Consider the following 17,922-nt stretch of genomic DNA (forward strand, 5'->3'; position numbering starts at 1 on the left):
ATATGATTCCCAAGTTGCTAAGCAATGCATACTGAAGCAACTTTAGGAGAGGAACAAACCAACCCAAAGCAAGGGAAAGAGCTGAAGATCATTTACTCTAGTGCCCTCTGACGCTGTGTTGCTGCTGAAACTAATGCAACCTTTGGCTTGGCCTCTCTGGCTGTAACAGGCAGCCTTTCCATTTCAATCACTGCACATTCTGCCACTCCTTTGGAAGACTAATTCCATGATCTAGGGCTGAATCATGAAAGAAAGTGCAACGAAGTGGCAGCACAAATGCCATGACCAGAACCTCACCTGTTTTTATAGGAGTGGGAAATAGATGCCAACCAGATCACGGGTACTTTGTCCTGGAGCACACCAGGTGCTGGGAAGAGCCTCGTACCACACCCTGCAAGCACAAGAATTAGCACCATCAGTGAGCAGAGGCACAGAGAGGTCAAGGTTATTTTTGGAGACTTCACTGAATGGCCTTCTTTCCTGAGTCACTGAGAAAACATTGTTTGTTTGAAGGTGTTGTCTGCTGGGAAATACACATTACCTTTACAGGTGTGCCCACAATGCCCTCACTGTGGCTTCGGCTGACACGTGTTGGAGCCACAGGCCAAGATGTCTCTGAGATCAACAAAAGGATGTGGGTTGGTGTGTGGGCCATGCCGTGGTCCCTCCTCTCGAAATGGCCTTGAGGATGGTTTTGAATCCCAAACTCCATGTCTGAGGCACGGGGAGGATGTGCTGTACTCTGCCAATACACCGCCTTCCAAAGCAGCAGGGCCAAGGGAGCCATGTGCAACCTGAACATGGTCAGCCCTTCAGAGTTGGCAGCCACTGTTTAGAAGGATAATTATCCCTGCTGATAGATACCTGATGCATTCCAATGTGGACTTGTTTTGTTTTGGTTTTTTGTGGGCTGTGTAAGACAGTAACAATTTAACAGGAAAAAGCCCAGTGAAGAGCCTAACCCAGCTGGATGAGATGGCGACTATTATACAGTCAGACAGCATGGAGCCTGTGCTTTTAATGCAATTAATTCTGCCATGGCTTAATAAATTTGTTACACTGGCATAGTCAAGACTGAAGTTTAACAAGCATGGTGGTGAGGGTTTTTGTGTTTAAAAATACCAGCATCCTTGTTAAAGTGCAAGTTTGCCTACTCTGGGTTTCATGCCATTGGTCAGTGTTAGTGTGCCCGTAAATAATTCTCCCTTCTGTTTTGGAGCTGGAAGTACCAAGGCAAGGATACATGGTGGCAGTTCAAAGATCTAAGGAGCAGTCTGTGTTTCCCAGCCTGATGCTTGAAATGAGGGCATGGCTCTTCCTTCAGAGACACAGAAAGTTGTTAGGTCAGGACTTGGCTGGACCTTCCTTTGGAGATTGGTCACTGTACTTGAACACAGAGCAACTGGAGGGGCTTAAGGAGCAGCAAGTATTTTTCATGGTCTAGAGGGAGGTTTTGTGGTGTCAAAGGAGTCAGGGAACATTAGTATGGGGACAGACAACTTCAGAGGTGAGATAAAGATATGAAACAAGGTAAAAGCGTCTGCAGAAAGGAAGGGAATCAGCTGTTCTTGTGCCTGGAAAAAGAGTGAAAGATGGTGCACTCAGGCTACAGCAAGAGAATTTCAGTAAGGCAGAGAACTTTCTTGACTTACCAGTAATAGACACTCTGAGCTGAACACCAAAGGAAGTTGTGCAGTCTTCACACTGTTGTCTTTTCTAATGACAGATCGAAGAAGAACCTGTCAGGTGCCTTGATGCTTCCTGGTCCTTCCCTGAGGTGATGGATCTGTGCCACGATCTCTTGCATTCCCTTTCAGGCCAGTTTCCTGTGATGCTGTTATCCCACGGGAACATGGCACACAGAGTCCTTAGTCTCAACAAGGGAAAGACAGCAGTATGGTACTGGGGTGCTGTGTGATCCTAAAGAACAACAAATGAGGAAAAACTTTGTTTAAGTGACTGATCTGAAAAGGGGCTATAGATTTGCACTGACAAGCAGGTTGCACTGGAGTCATGCATTTCCCCAGGGCCCAAAGCCTTTGCAGAATACTGTCACTGAAAGACCATCCATCATGTGGCTTGCTGATCTATAAAGACCGGCTCCCCTGCAAGCCAGGGCAATCTTGTTGGTCTCAAACATAACCAAGCAGTCACTAGTAAATGTGATTTTGCTCAGCAAACCTTGATCCATGGTGTCTGCAATAGTTTGGAACATTAAAAACAAATGCATCATCTGCCAAATGGCTTTTCTTATATGAATGCCATGGAAATGTACACTCTTTATTGGTATCCTGCGTTTCATTTGCCATCTCTGAAGTGATAGATCCTTCCTAGGTAATTGGAAAAGAGCATGCCAAGAGTTATCTCATTCTAAACACATTAGGAGCTGAGATAAATCCCAGTCAAGCCGAGCTCACTGCAGATGAAACACTGCAGAAACAATACAAAGTTTTCTGTCCCCAGAGACGCAGTGGGTCTGACTTTTCTCTTCAAACATACATCAGGATATACATGCACAGAAAACTAGAGTCCCTCCTGGCAGTCCCTGTCACTGAGCATTCACTGCATGGCAGTGTGTGCTGTGATGGGCTGAAATCATACCTGCAGAAAGGCTGAAGCCCAAAGCAGACCCAGGAGAGGCTGCTCCTTAAGAAAGAGTGTAGACCTGGGTGCATGGTGGGAGAGGAGGGGGTTGGGTTGTGTTCACTCGTGCAGACCCTAGTGCAGCCTGGTCTTTGTGGGGGGGAGCTGCTCTCTTGGCTCGTTTGCTTCAGACCACATAGTGCTGCAGCCATGAGGGGTGGGCTTCTTTCCTCCTTAATCTTGGTACCTGCTCTGTCTGAACCAGGAACCCTAAATTCCCTCTGGAACTTACACAGAAAAAGACACTTCCAGGATTTTGTTGCTTTTCAAGTAGAAGTGTAAGATGAATGGGATCCATTCCCCTGTAAGGGTCTTTGCAGCTGATCACTAAAACAGAACAGGCCCAAAATGCCCTTCTGTATTCCTACTGAATGAAGAACTTTTTTTTTTTAATTTAAAAAAAGAAATTATGTTTTTAATAGTTATTTTTTTAAAGGAAATATTAAAGAAAGTGAAGAGAAAAACTGAAAAATACCAGACTCACTGTCCTCCAGCAAATATATCAATAATCAGTTTTTTATATTAGCAGCAAATCTTTCTCTTTTTTTTCTTTTTTTCTTTTCCCTAGATTACTCTGCTTGCACTCACAGAATCACAGAACCGCAGGGGTTGGAAGGGACCTCCAGAGATCATCGAGTGCAACCCCCCTGCTAAAGCAGGTACCCTACAGTAGTCACACAGGTGGGCATTCAGCAAAGTCTTGAATATCTCTATAGAAGGAGACTCCACAATCTCTATGGGCAGCCTGCTCCAGTGCTCTATCATCCTTACCAGTCTGTCACTTCCACACTGTGCAGTGATGGTAGTGGGAGATGATACCCATGGGCCGTGCATGAAAATTAGACTCCTGTGTAAATGCTCTTGAAGACTGGAATCCCAAATGAAGAGTGAATACATTACTTTGTTTTTCCAAAGAAGGGGTCTTTACCACAACTCTTCATCCTATCAGCCTCAGAGGATATCATTGTCTGAGGTGACAAGCAAGCCATACTCCAGATGTCCAAAGTATTCGATAGAGGATGTTTATTAATGACCTGGGGACTGAAGATAAACAGGCTGCACAAAAATATCCACAGCCATACAATAGTGAGGTTGACCTTTGCGTTCCAGAGGTGTGGGTAGTGCTCTGACGGGATCCACAGGCTGCAGTGTAGCTCAGGCTTAGAACTTCTTGTACACTCTTATATGTAGTCACATACGGCAGTGCTGCAGAGGGGGAATACAGATCTGCTGTAGAAGTGTCTTCTCCAACTGAATGCTATATGATCAATTGTAATGAGAGAAAATTCTGTCCTCATCCCCCGTGTCCAAAGGAGCAACCAGTCTATCTTCATTTAACAAATGCTGCCACAAGGGCAAAGGGAGGTGTTACTTTTTGGACACCCATCATTTATAAACCCATCACAATATTTCTGCTGTAGTGACGGCCATGTGAATATTGTAACCACAGTAAAAGAACTATTCCATTTCCTTAGCTTCAGTGGTGATATATGAGTGTAGAGAACTTCAGAGACCTTGATCTTAGCTGAGACCCTCTCTGAGAATTAATAATAATTGCACAAGCCAGGAGTCATTATGCCATAAAGATTATCAAAACATCTATCTTGCACATCCACGAGAAGCAACTCTGAGTTGCTCCTGGGTTCTGATAGTATAGGGTTAACATGACCTTTATTTTCCAGACATGCTGAACCCAACACCCAAACATCCAACAGTTTTGAATAGAGTTAAAAAAAGAAAGGTAAAAATAAACTGATGGAAATGCTTGGCAAACAGAAAAGTACAATGGAATGACCCTCTTGGGAAAACTGCTTATTTGACCTCGTCAAAATCCTAAGAAACATATTTCCCTGACTCACCAACCCTTCGTATCATTTACCTGCTGTCTGCAGCCTTCCCTGGGCTAACAGGAGGCAGCTGGAATTCAGCAGCATTTGCATTTGTTCCTAAGCACTAACCCAACAGCTCCCCATTTTTTCTGGTGCCTTTAACTCGTCTAGAATAAGCAGTTTCACATTTGGCTCGAGCAAAGGCCTGTTGTTTCAGAGACCAGTTTATCCAGACTGCTTGCACATCACCAGTTTAGGAGCCCCTCAGCAAACATGCCGTTTTGTCTGCAGTCTGTAGGGTGTTTACCCAACACATTTCTTGGGATCTCCCAGGAGGAAGTGCTGAACATTATCATCAGTTGACACAGGTTAACTCTGCTAATGCATCCCCAAAAGAGATATTATGAGCACACACATATCAGCTGGCATTAAGCAGGAAAATAACTCAGACCCCCCACTGTAAGCCTTGTCCAGCTGTATTCATGCTTTGCTACAACTGTTACCTCGAGGTCAAAAGTTGAAGAAAAAAGTTCTTAGCATTTGTGATGTTCTTATTGGCAGCAAGCTGAGCTGGCTGGATCATTGAAATAATCCTTGAATTCACGGAGTGGAAAATCCAAAAGGTTGACAAAGTTCTATTTAATCCCAAGGAATGCTTTTTGTTCTGAACCAGAGTTGTCTAAGGCATTACAAATGATACCAAGAGGCTTTCAGTTCTAACACAGCAGCCTGGTAGTTGGAAGAAAGATGATCTAAAATGGAGCTGTTCAGAACTTTTCAACAATTTTTTCTTTTAACTGCTACGTATCAGCCTTTCAAAATGGAAGGTTTTAATGGGAATACATCAGTTTGGGCCAAATAAAGATTTGCAGCTCTGCAGTAGTCCGTCAATCCTGTTCAAATGAAAGAATGATTTTAGGTCCCTGTTTTCTTTTATTCACAGCAAAGATTGCTCTGGAAATGCCACATTTCAGGCAATGGTTTGGGATTTCTTTTTGAAATCTTGACAATATTACCACACTGGAAACACAGTGGCAAACAGTGTCCATGTTTTGGGGGATCTTGAGCAAGAGCTGAGATGTCAGGAAAGAGCAGCTTTGGACAAATGTCCCTGTGCCATTATCCAGGAAAACATTCCTGTTAATGGCCAGAACCCACAGGTTTGGGTAAGGAAGTTCCAGGTACACATCTACTCAGCCCCTGGCTTGTCTGAAACCAACCACAGCAATCCAAGTTTGGGGATTTTAGGTTCCTTATGGGATTCTGTTTCTTTTCTCATGCTCAATGTTGTGTGACATTGAACATTGCTGTTTGCTGGAGCCTGTAAAACTGCCACTGGGGACCTGGTTGTCCTTGGAAACAAGCTGTAATCTCAATGTGTTTTCAAATGAACAAGAAATATTTGGAGATGGCATCGAAGAATCTGTGTGACAGAAAGCACAGCCACTAACCTTGTGCTTTAAGTTTCATGAGGAGGTCAGGAAAATCTTTTCTGATGAAACAAAAAATACCAGCAGAGAACATTTGCAACATCCCCAACAGAATATGAGCCTCTCTGTAATTAAGTCTTTCCTGGATGCTTAAAGATGTACAAAGTGAGAGGGTCCCTGGCATGGCACTAGTGATGAATTTTCTTTGGCAAAATGCCTTTTGAAGTGGATTTTAGCTCATAAATGGCTATTTTCCCCACAGACAGCTTTGAGCCTCAGTGGAGCAACCTCCAGCAAACAGGAAAAAGGGGCACCTTTCCTTGGAACAGATTAGTAGTGGTTAGTCAGGACAGAAACACAATGAATTGGTTAAACAAATTTCTTTCACTCTGCGGCTGGGTTCCAAGACTCAAACAGTGTTTTGAAAGGGAAGCGCAGCCTTGCTATCTGTGTTTGCGCTTCAGATTTAAATACAGCAGCACTCATCCAGGCTAGTAGCTATGCAGCAGGTGAAGGTCAGAGAAAGCTCAAATTTTGTGCTTAAATAAATGCAGGTACATTTTGTAATGAGCTTATCTCTGGCTTTCCAAAGACTGACATGCACCATAGCAAAGCTCCAGGGCACTGGTATAAAGTACATGGGCCAGAACACAGCTTCAGAGTAAAGCATTGGAAATCTCTTTCCCAAAGACAGAAAGACAATAAGGGAGAATGCTGGAATATTTGGCACTTGTAATGTTAGGGTTTTGTGTCTTAAGAGATGCTGCATCATTGCACTGGGTTTGTCACAGTAGAAGGCAGTGATTTGTGACATTATTGTTCAACTCGTTCCTTTTTAATTTCTCCTTATCTGTTTACCATAATTAGTTTATACTGCCACTAATGAGGAACGAGCTGGTGCTCTACAGTAATGTGGCAGGATGACTGTTCCTCATAGGAACCAAGATCTGCCTCTGCCTGCACTGCACACTAGACCTTGGCAGAAATACCTGGGAAGCTGGACTGGAAGAGAAAGTGCAACACCCAGTGCACTGAGTCTGAACTTCTGTCAGGATTCAAAATTATGAGAGGGAGATATGAGGGTGAAAGTTCAGCCTGCACCCTCCTGAGGCACTGTCTCTCTTTGGGCACCTGTCCTGCTTGGACCCAAATCCCAACACTGGCAATGCAACCATGTGGTTCCTTAAACTCTCCTTTTCCAGGTTGCAAGGAAGGCTGACTCTCTTTCTGACTCTTTTCATGCTTTTAGCGCAAGTTTTCTCCTCTGCCAGGAGCTCCCATTGGGCTAAGCTGTGCAAAAACTGGGCTTCATGTGTTCTCCTTGCAAAGGGGAAAAGAGCCATCTGTTACAACACCCGACTTAAGCACTTTAATTTGATGTCTGCATCCTGTCTTGGTTTCAACAGGGACAAATAAATTGCCTTAGAACAGTTCTAGCGATTGGATCTGTTTTCAGACATTGACATAACTAAGATGGGAACACCATTCTGGAGGTGAAATGTAAGACTGGCCAACTGAAAAACCCTATCATGAAGGTCTTGCCCGTTTTTTAACGACATAGCACTGTCCCTTTAAGTCAAATACATTTTGGTTCATAGAACTATTAGCAAATGGCTTTTATGTTTAAAAACGTAACGCTCCATGTAATTACTCCATCATCCCTTACAGCTGACTCCTCATCCCACCTTTTTATGAGCCATCCATAGATACAAAATGATTTATCCAAGTAACGCCATGTTATAAACTTGGTCACATGGAACTGTTGATGAGGGATATCCATAAAGTTTAATTACAGCATTGATTCTGCTGAAATATAAACTTGAAGCTAGCTGTAGAGTGCTCCACTCACTACAGATCAAATGAAAGTATAAAATGTCCTGTACTTTAAAGATGTGCAGCATGTACTTTTCAAGTGGTAATCTACAGGGAAAATCTTTCATTGCCTGCTGTAAAGATAACCTCTTGTATTAGGATTCATTGTGAAGAGTTATAAAAGTCAGAGACAGAAAGGAACTATTAATTCACCTCTTGTTTCTCTGCCAATCTGAGTTCCTTCCAGAAAATGTATTATTGAACGTTATTGGTATAGGTAAGCTAATGGGGATTCCGTAACTCTCTTTGGAGGATGTCATCCAAGCTAATAGACCTTGGCTTTGGAAAAAGCAGTTCTGACATTTAATCTGCAGCTTCTTTTTTTCAGTTTCACGTCATCGCTTCCAGCTATACCTGCTTGAATCAGCTTGCATGTTGGCTCCCCAGCCCTGATGTTACACAATTTCCAATAGAGAGCCTTTCTGTCATTTTCTGACTAGCCCAAACACTTGGATCAGTTCTTTAAGGCAAGCTCAGGGATTCACCCTCAGCTGTCAAGGAGGAAAGCAGTAACGGACCGCAAGATTCAGCCATACAACTCTCATTTATTTTTGTGGGTGTCACAATTAGTAGCTACCACTCCAAATTGGCTTTGAGAAACTCAGCTTTGTTTCTTCCTGTCATTCCACAGAGGACCTGCCTGCCTCCAATTTGATTGTGTTGATTTTTTCTGAATCCCCTCCAAAGTCTAAATATTTGCCTAACCTCACTGTTGATTCAATGACTAGGCCAGCTTCGCTCAAGGTGACTCTTAGTGTGCTGCGTTTTGTGGATGAGTACTTGTATGCACAGACACATCAGTGTACCTGCACAAATCTATACGTGTACAGCACAAGCACATAGTTTGTCTTATTTGTCTCTATAACCACATTAAACTTCTTTGGACAAACACTGGTGAGAAGGATCTCTTCACTTCCAAAAACACCTTTTTCTCTTCTCCAGGAAACAGCAGATGCTGGACTATCTATATGAAACCCCAGGATGTTTAAGCCAGTAACACCAGGACTGTGATGACCTTTCTGCCTGTTTTGCTTATGACACATTCCCACAGAGCCAAGCTAGCTATTGCTCCTGAGACCAGGTCAGTTTTGCTTCTTGTATCATTAATCTCCTTTAATGCTTGTCTCCAAGGCTTCCAATCACTCATCTGTCAATTGGTTTGAAAAAAAAACGAGGCTATCCTAATAGTGAAAGAAACAGGTTGGTTGGAGGGACAGGGACAGTGAGCAACATCCGAGTGTTGACTTGGGTTTCATCTGGTCAAGATAGATGAGCTTTGTCTTTCAGTTCAAATAGCACAGTTACTTCAGAAGGCAGCAGAACAGTCACAGAGTGCTAATAAATCTCTAACAAATGGATGTTCTTGAGTTTGCCTCCCTGCAGAAAACTGGTAATGCTCCAAGTTGGAGACCAGCACTCCTCTACCAGCTAAGACAGGAATTACTAGCTTCGGGGTAGTGAATCAATGGAGTGAATTAGCCTTCAGAGGTGGTTGTTCAAGCAGCCTTTTCTCAGAATTGAACTTGCTCATCTGAATACAGAATTAATCATTCGAATAGTCATATGCAAGATTATAAGCTGTCACTTCTGATTCCTCCTTCATAGCACCTTCCGAATTTGGTAGCATCTGTTCACTGAGGAACTTACTATGTCACATGCAGACAGATGGTCAACCAGCTGTGGCTTGGAGATGATAAACACCTCTTGTCTCTGATGCAGCCAACAGAGGGAAACACCACTGCAAGAAGCAGCAAGACATAATAGGAACTGGGTGCTCCTGATGATGTACCAAATGTGACATGTATATGAAATCCAGGTATATTAATCTTGCAGTAGACTGCAGCAGCATGTCCTTACTGCTGGCAGATTTCAGTAACACAGTGCAATGTCACAGATGTAATTCAGAGCTACTTAGACTCATATTCTTGAGTTTTACCTAATGGCCTCAATATTGGATCTAAAATGATTTCTAGCAGCCAGAGAAGATGTACTGCAAACATAAGCTATTTGAGCAAGTCTGCAGCAATTCCTGCTGTAACGACATACTCATGAAAATAAACTGGCAGATGACAGGCTTCCACCGCTGGAACAGAAAGGTTGCTGCTTTAATTAAACCTTTTAATTGTCATGGCCACCTCCTCCCACCCAAAGCAGACCCTGAATAAACATAGAATGTCATCTCGTCCTTCCTACAGACACAGAGCCATTTTGGAAAATCAATGGCAGTAATTAAGAGAGCTCTCATTCCTTGCTTCTACCTGCATTCTACTTTCCACACCAAATGTATTGTATTGACTAAATGTCTCTTCCCAGAAGGTTATTCTACAGGCTTTCTGCAGACTGCGCCAACAACATTTCTTGTTAGAGGCAGGTGCTGCTGTTCACATAGCAAGCATTTTCCTTTACTGTTTGCAGTACAAGCCCTGTGGGGTCTGAGAACTGGAAGAGGCTGTAAAGAGATACTGTGTCCTCAGAGGTCTTCTGGTCTCTGAGACATATAACACTTGGCCAAGGAAGAAGAGGTGATGTCAGTTTTTACAGTCATGGGCACAAATGGCAAACACAGGTCATCTCTGCTAGGCTGCCTGTCTCCCAGACTTAAGCACGGACAGCCCATAGTAGTGTCCCCCTTCACTGTCCTGGAAGCAGAAACCTTCCTCCTCTGTGGGGTCATGTTGGCCATTCTATCAAAATAAGTAAACAAAACCCTTCCTGAATTGGTAAATCTCTGAAGAACTGATGAAGCCTTGTTGGCCCAGCTGTATCCATCTATTCCAGTGTCCCAGTGATGCTCACATTACGTCACAAACGTGAAATAAAACAAATTGGGCTCAGTGGTGTGTCTGGCTCCCAGTACTCAACCACTGAAGAGTAATCTTCCTGAAGAGCTTCTGCTTACTTTTCAATCACCATTTGACCCAAATTAGGAGCTTTTGCTGTCAGCAATTCTTCTTGGTGCACTATAGTATTTTGATTGATACTTGATACTTGGTTGATACTTTCAAAATCATTCATACTTAAGAGATCGTTGCAGATACGCTCCCATCCCATAGGTTCTTTACTATGAGAGTGGTGAGGAGCTGGAACAGGCTGCCCAGAGAGGCTGTGGATGCCTCGTCCCTGGAGGTGCTCAAGGCCAGGTTGGATGGGCCCTGGACAACCTGGTCTAGTATTAAATGGGGAGGTTGGTGGCCCTGCTGTGGGTTGGAGATTCATGATCCTTGAGGTCCCTTCCAACCCTGGCCATTCTGTGATTCTGTGATCACTGCAGCCTGAACCTTCCATGATTTGAAGCACATTTTTCTGCATGGCAGCCCAGGATGCAGGAAAAAAAAAAGAATTTAAATGATTCGTCCTTGCCTGAGACACAGCAGACTTCAGTCTTCTTCAGCTGAGCGTCAGGCCTGTAATATCAGTTCACTTTCTTTCCTGGTATCATGTATAACTAATTAACAGCTTTAAAGAAGGAGAAATTGGCACATTCACCCAACTTCAACTTGCAAACATTAGGAATGGATCCAAGATGTTCAACCCAAATAACCCTGGATCTGTAGGCAAACTTAGCAGATGATGCCTAAAAAGCAAGAGGGATTTGTGAACTGCCTCAGGAGATAACTCGGAGCAACTGACATTTCTGCTGGAGAATTTGAACAGTGCTGCTGGTTTTGCCCCTTGGGTCATTAGGTCGTGACTAAGTAACAGATAAAAACTAAACTATGCAATGTTATGGCTATTGCATAGTGGGGCTGAGTGACTCGACTGAAAGGCAAATGTCAAAGGAAACGCAGAGACAGAGCAGCTGCTTTGCTGCATCATTCCTTCTCTTGTGCAAGAGCCAGGGCTCCTCAGCTCATGTTCCCATGTGTGCAGCCCTCAGATCTGAGAGCACTCCCACCTCTGCTCTGTGCTCCTCCTGGGAGGCTGCAGCTGAAGCCCTCTCTTCAAGTGAATAGAAAACTCCTTTTAATTTCCTGCCTACAGCTATTTGGGGCCACTTGATGCACATTTGTTCTGGTGCCAATGCTTGCCTTAAGCTTACATAAGTTTTCTCTTTGGTGTTTATCTATCTTCTTGATGCATTAACAGCGCGAGTCAATTACCTCTCATCCATTGCTTTACCAGACTAAAATGGCCAGATTCATTCAATTCCCTCTCATGGCACACGTTTGCTGCTCCTTCCAACATCTCCTGTACCATAAGGAAATGAACAAAACTGGCTCTGAGGAATTTCATCAGGTATATCCTTCACCCCCTACCATTTTGCTTCCAGAAGAACCTGCTGTGTTTGCTCGTGGCTATTTCCCAAAGGACCTCCCGTTTGAATACCATTCTCTGCTTCTTCCAACACAAACAGTAATTTCCCATGTGGCTCTTCTATCAAAAGTGTTGCTGAAACCCAGACAGATTAGATCTAAAGCATTTCCTAAGTCTAAAAAAGCCCGTGGAGTATTTTGTTTGCACTTTTATTTCTTTCCTTTCCTCATCACAAAAAACTACCAAGCTAGTCTGACCCAAGTGACCTCAGTGAAGCCTTGTTACATTTTTATCACATTTTTTCCTTTACTTCCATGTCTTCAGTCCTTTCTGAATTCCTGTGTATTGTCTCCAGACAGTCTCTGTTATTGTATAGCCCAGCTTCAGGAGGTCTGACATTCTCTTTGTTTTTTGAGCACCCTCAAGAAATAAGGTGGCTTTAGGATGTCTTTAGAAGCCAGAAGCAAAATCCAGAGCTGGGACCAGATCACAGAACAATTACAGTTAGAAAGATCACCAAGGTCATCTAGTCCAACCATCAACCCATGCCTGTGACCCCTCTAGACCATGTCACTCGGTGCAACATCTACCAGCTGTGTTAAACCCAGGGGTCATTACCCCACTGGAAACCTCCAAATTTAATGGGAGCAGTTTTCTGCATAACATTCCCTTTGCTCAGTGAACTCATGAAGAAAATGATGCCTGAACGTGGCATTAAAGTATATATGTACAGACATCAAAGACTCACATGCTTTTACCCTACCTGTGTCAGTTCAGTGTGCTCCTGTGCACTCAGCATCCCCAGAGCTAAAGGTCTGATTCCGGCAGGACCAAAACAAATCAGTTGTGGGATAATCTACTTTGTATTTTACATTTGGCAAATATCTCCTTGCTTCTCCACAGGGGCTCTAGGGGCTCCAGGGCCATGCCAAGGACTGGAACAGCTCTTGCATTATTTACATCAAGTCCTCTGCGCTTCAGGTTTCACTCCCATTTGCTGGCAAACCAGTGCCTCAACCACCACCATTCCACAGCCTTCTTTATATATGTATACAGAATATGTACATAGATGTACGTACAGACATATATACTTATATACAACTTTTTTCTTTCAAGCACTCCTATCTCCAAGAGCAACACAGAGCAGCTCGGTCTCCACCGTCTGATCCGGGCTGGGCTCCAAACTCTGCTGGCCTCCCTGTGAGAAAAAGGACCCTTTCCCCATTTAGCTGGAGGGTAGCTATGGCAACATCACACAAAGACATCTCAATCCCAGGCCAGCCCCGTCTGCAGACAGACACTGCTTGTGCTCAGACTGTGCTCCATTTGGACAAAGAGATGGTTATGACTTAGGATGAGCCCATGGCTGGAAGCACCCGGTAGCTGGAAGCAAAGTGATGTTGCTACCCCAACCAATGGGGCATTCTGGGGGATGTTCACAAACGTGTCTTGTAATGGGTAATAAAGAGGCAGCAGAGAGGGATGGAAGAAAATGAATGAGTGGAGGCTGCAGCAGCTGTAGGGTACCTTGCTGGGGAGTGTTGCGCTCTCTGAATTATGTCTCATCTGTCTGGGAAAGCTGTGCTGATCCAGCTTTCCTTTTTGTCTCAGTGAACTGCCTGATGGCCACACACAGATTGTCTTGCTTCTCAGTGGAAGTGCTACCCTTTTTTATTTTTATTTTTTCCATGCAGGAGCTGGGCTTCCCTGCTTTGCACCATAAAAACAAAGGTTCAGCCACTACAAAGCTCAGCCAGGAAGCCTGCATATGTGCCACAGGGCCCATGGAGCTTATTTGGGGAATGTTTGGAAAGCTGACAGGAGAAATCAGCCCAGAGTAGCTGTGGGTACCCCATCCCTGGAGGCATTCAAGGCCAGGATGGATGGGGCCCTGGGCAGCCTGATCTGGTGGGGGGAACCAGCCTGTGGCAGGGGGTTGGAAATGGATGAGCTTTAAGGTCCATTCCAACCCAAGCCATTCTATGATTCTATGGCACTGTGATGATTTTATGGAATCTGAGAGCTGACAGTGTCCTAAGGACAGTGCCCATGGCCCCATGCTAGGGAGGTGAGCTGGGGACCACCAGCACCACTACCAAGTTGCTGTCTGCTTTCACCTAGACCATGACAATCTGCTCCTGTGTTCATCTCCAGTTACATTTCTCTCCTCGTTCTTGGGGATGATTCTAACATGGTCTTCTGGGCACAGAGCTTGCCGTAGCTCTCTCTGCTCTTCCATAGCTCTGGCTGGAGCAATCCCTGAACACGCCTGTCAAGAAGACCAAAAGCAGTGGGTGAAGGAGATGTCTGCCTTCCTAGCTAAATGGCAATGGATATGAGGTCAAATCCAGCAAGCCTTCCTTTCTTTCTCCTCCATGCTGTTGCCACATTTCCTCCCAGCAAAATCCTGCTTTACCCTGAGCTATGAAGAATGGCTCAGCATCCCTAACCACACAGAGGCTGCAGAGCCAGCAGCCCAGTGCAGGGCCATCTGTCTGGCGTGGTCAGCCCCGTCACCTCCTGAGGATGGGCACCCCAGAGGGCCAGCCAGCTGGCAGGCGGCCTCGCTGCCTCCACCTGCCTTCCCTGCTCACACAGACTGCGTGTTTAACTCAGCCTTGTGTGATGATGATGTGTAGTTTGGTCTGGGGGACCACGCATGAATGTGAGGAACTAAAAAAAAAAAAAAAAGCCTGAATAGGATGCGAGCAAATAGCTCATGTTATCTGTTTGCTGCTGCAAAAGGCAGCAACAAGAAACGACTGTAATAAATGCTGAGGTTCTTAGGGCCTTTTCCTGTGCTGGTTAGATGAAAGGGGGGAAAAGGAGGTCTGGAACTTGTAGACCTGAATAACTTAATGGTCATGATCTGTACTTTGAAGCGAGATAATAAAATACATCTTTTAATGCTATTCATTTCAGGAGCCTTTGCTCTTCAGCCAGGATTTTTCTGCCTGCTGGGAACAGCCCAATGGAAAAATTTTTAAAGCGTTCAGAAATCCTGTCTGAGATTTTTACTTTGTTCTTTACCTCTGAGGTTTATGTAGCATTGGTGCAGCCTGATCCATCTGACAGAATAATAAATATCAAGAACCGTCAGGTCACACAGGGACCAAGTTGCCAACCCAGAGCACAGCTGATATCTCATAAACCCTAGGTGCTGCACCAGAACAGTTTGAACAATAAAGAGTTTTAGAAAGTCAGCAAGAACTTCTCTTTCAGGACGTTCCCATGTCTTGAAGATGCCAATAACCAGTAGAAATGTCCAGGGGCCATTGTCCAATGGCACATCTTGGTGATGGACTACTCATCACTTCTGATGCTGCAATGTTTGACTTTGGATTCTGGGGAACATCTAGGGAACCCATATGTAGGTATGAGAGCTGAGTTCTTACAGAGGGGTTTAAGGTAGCCTGAACAACCAAGAGATGCATAAATGAGGTTGGAATTGTCTTTTAGGTATCAAAGAAGTGCAGCAGGACCTTGGAGATAAGTGCCTGCTACAGCAGAGAGAGGGCAGGAGTACATCTGCCTTCCCAGACACGGCAGGTTTAGGTATATGGTGGATCTAGCTAAGTTCATCTTCATGGACAGCCAGTGGAGGAGTTTTGATTCTTCAGAAAATCAGGGGTAAAATCCTGAGTGGCCTCTGCACTTTGGGTACCTCCAGAGAGAGGCTGCAGCCGCAGAGAGTAAGAATGAATCCCACTTGAATTCCTGCACCTTTTGCTGGAGTTTTGCCTTGATTCTTTTCTCTGTTGGAGGCTAAATGCAGGCCATCTCATCTCCCTTCCAGATGTACTGCCATACTACTTCTTCAATTTTTAATGAAGCCAAGATGCAGTTTTTTCAAAGAGCCTCTGAAAATCAATAGCACTCTTTTGCAATGATATATTTTTACAGCGGTAGGTCAATAAGGAAGAAAAACCCAAAGCCTCCAGGGACAAAGCTGCCTTCTTACCTGAAGCCCTGAATTTTATATGACAAAGTTCAGGAAGATAAGTGAATGTATGAATAATTTGGAGGATGTATCACCGCCATATCACCCATTTCAAAGAGCTCTGATATATGTTCTTCAGGGTTATTAACTTGATTCTCTGTAACAATGATTTATTTCGATGTCTGAGGCATTTTAATAATTTTAGTGCAAGAGAATTATTGCCCTGAATTTCTTATAGCAGTCCTTATGCTGTTATTTTTTGTTATTCTGTTTGAAAGCCAAAGCCAACCAGTGAATAGGAACAGCAGGGTATCTTTTAGGTAACCTGTTATTAAACCCAAACATTAATATTCAGACTTGTCATGTGAGACTAAGTAATCATTTCAAAAAATATGTGAAACTCTCCTGTAAATTTTTATTAGTAATAAATCACATTTTTTCATTAGTTTGGGAATGCTTTGTTTGATTAAAAAGTCAGCTGCTAAATTAATCTGATTGCAGTTTGGGAATGCATGTAAAACTCTTACAGCATGTGTCTACTTTCATTAATTTCAGTGGGATTGAAAGACATGGATGGGTTTTTCCTAAATTTGATACTTTCCTGAGATGGAATTTGTGTTTGTGAGCCATCACTCATGCTGGCTTTGCAATGCTTGGTGCAGGAAGGAAAAGCAAAGAGGAAAAGCATTAGCCCATTTAGCTATCAAATTTAGGAACTTCCACTGAAAGGTGGAGCGTCTCTTGGCGTTCTCCATGAGGAGAAGGGAGAACCACACCATTAATTGAGGTGAAGGGCTGATGAAGAGGGATTCAGAACGGCTAGACTGGCCTTCTTGCACTGAACAACCTCCCTTCTCCTGCCCTTCCCAGTGGATTCCTGTAAGCTCTGAGATTTCCTCTGCTGCCGCCGCTGTGGAGCAGCCTTGGCAGCTGTTGACTTGGACTTTATTCACCCGTCCACTCAAGGGAGTCTCCGAGGATGTGTGACCTTGGAGAAAGTCCTGCCAGACCTCTCTCATCCCGCCCCCACTTCCCTCTGCCCCCTCGGACAGATGCTGTCTGCTCTGAGTGCCTTGTCAATGCCGAGAGGCTCGGAGCCTTCACGAGCTATTTTGGGATTTATCTGACAGACTTCCTCATTTTCCTGTTTCTCTCTAAGACTTTTATCACCAGTTTAGGTAAAAGCCTGTCTTTCTCTGCTTTAAAGCCAGATAAACAATGGTCTAATAACTCTGCTATTTCATTATTTTTAGTTTATACTTCTCCCCATATCATTCCTGCAAGTGAAAATCACTGCCCTGTTAATGACATCTACTGTTAAGCCTTTGGATCCTATTTATTAATCCTGCTGTCCTAGGACAATTGGTCTTATTTTTGTCATTTTTATCTTTCCATATTTTGCAACTTTTATTGTCCTTTTTTATTCTCCTTTCACTTTTCTCCAAAGCTTTCAGGCAAAAATAGGCTTTGCACACTCATGAATCACCCCAGCAACTGAAAAGAAATGGCATTAGAGACTGAATTGAAAGATAACGTTGGAATTTGGTGCTTTGTTTTCCACCTCTGGCACAGAGGCCTCAATAGGCAGAAACCAATTACACAACAAATCCATCTTGTTTTAGCTGTCTTTGAAACGGGGAGAATGTTTGCCAGTCTGTTATTGCTGCTCATTTCATTCATAACACCTTGAGCAGCCTTGGGCGAAGGGCATTGGAGAAGAATATAGCTGGGCCTAGGAAAAAACGTTGTGCAGAAAATAGATGGTGAGCTGGGTGACGGGAAGGATAATGGGATGTCTCAGAAAAGGCCTGGAGAAAATGCACATTGACACAACTCACAGGCACGGATACATCACACGGGCTCACAGGAGCTTGAGAAGAGCAAATGGTAAAGTGGAATTTCTGGAGGAGCTTGTTTTTCCCTAAAGTAATCAGGCCCTTACTCAGTCTTTAAC

The 17,922-nt window shown here is 44.0% G+C and overlaps 1 long non-coding RNA gene across 1 annotated transcript in view; it reads right to left on the reverse strand.

The window, feature by feature from the left end:
* Positions 1 to 306: 306 nt before the first annotated feature.
* The window catches only part of LOC149919229 (uncharacterized), a 34,406-nt gene continuing 16,790 nt past the window's right edge, over positions 307 to 17,922 (reverse strand). Inside the window, exons 2-3 of the long non-coding RNA XR_016464551.1 lie at positions 1,653 to 1,920; positions 307 to 391 (exon numbers count right to left, since the gene is read on the reverse strand). This is a non-coding gene — a long non-coding RNA (uncharacterized LOC149919229). The remainder of the gene's footprint in view (positions 392 to 1,652; positions 1,921 to 17,922) is intronic.

The sequence above is a fragment of the Phasianus colchicus genome, chromosome 2 (genome assembly GCF_987193195.1).
Source record: "Phasianus colchicus chromosome 2, bPhaCol1.hap1.1, whole genome shotgun sequence".
Taxonomy (NCBI): Eukaryota; Metazoa; Chordata; class Aves; order Galliformes; family Phasianidae; genus Phasianus; species Phasianus colchicus.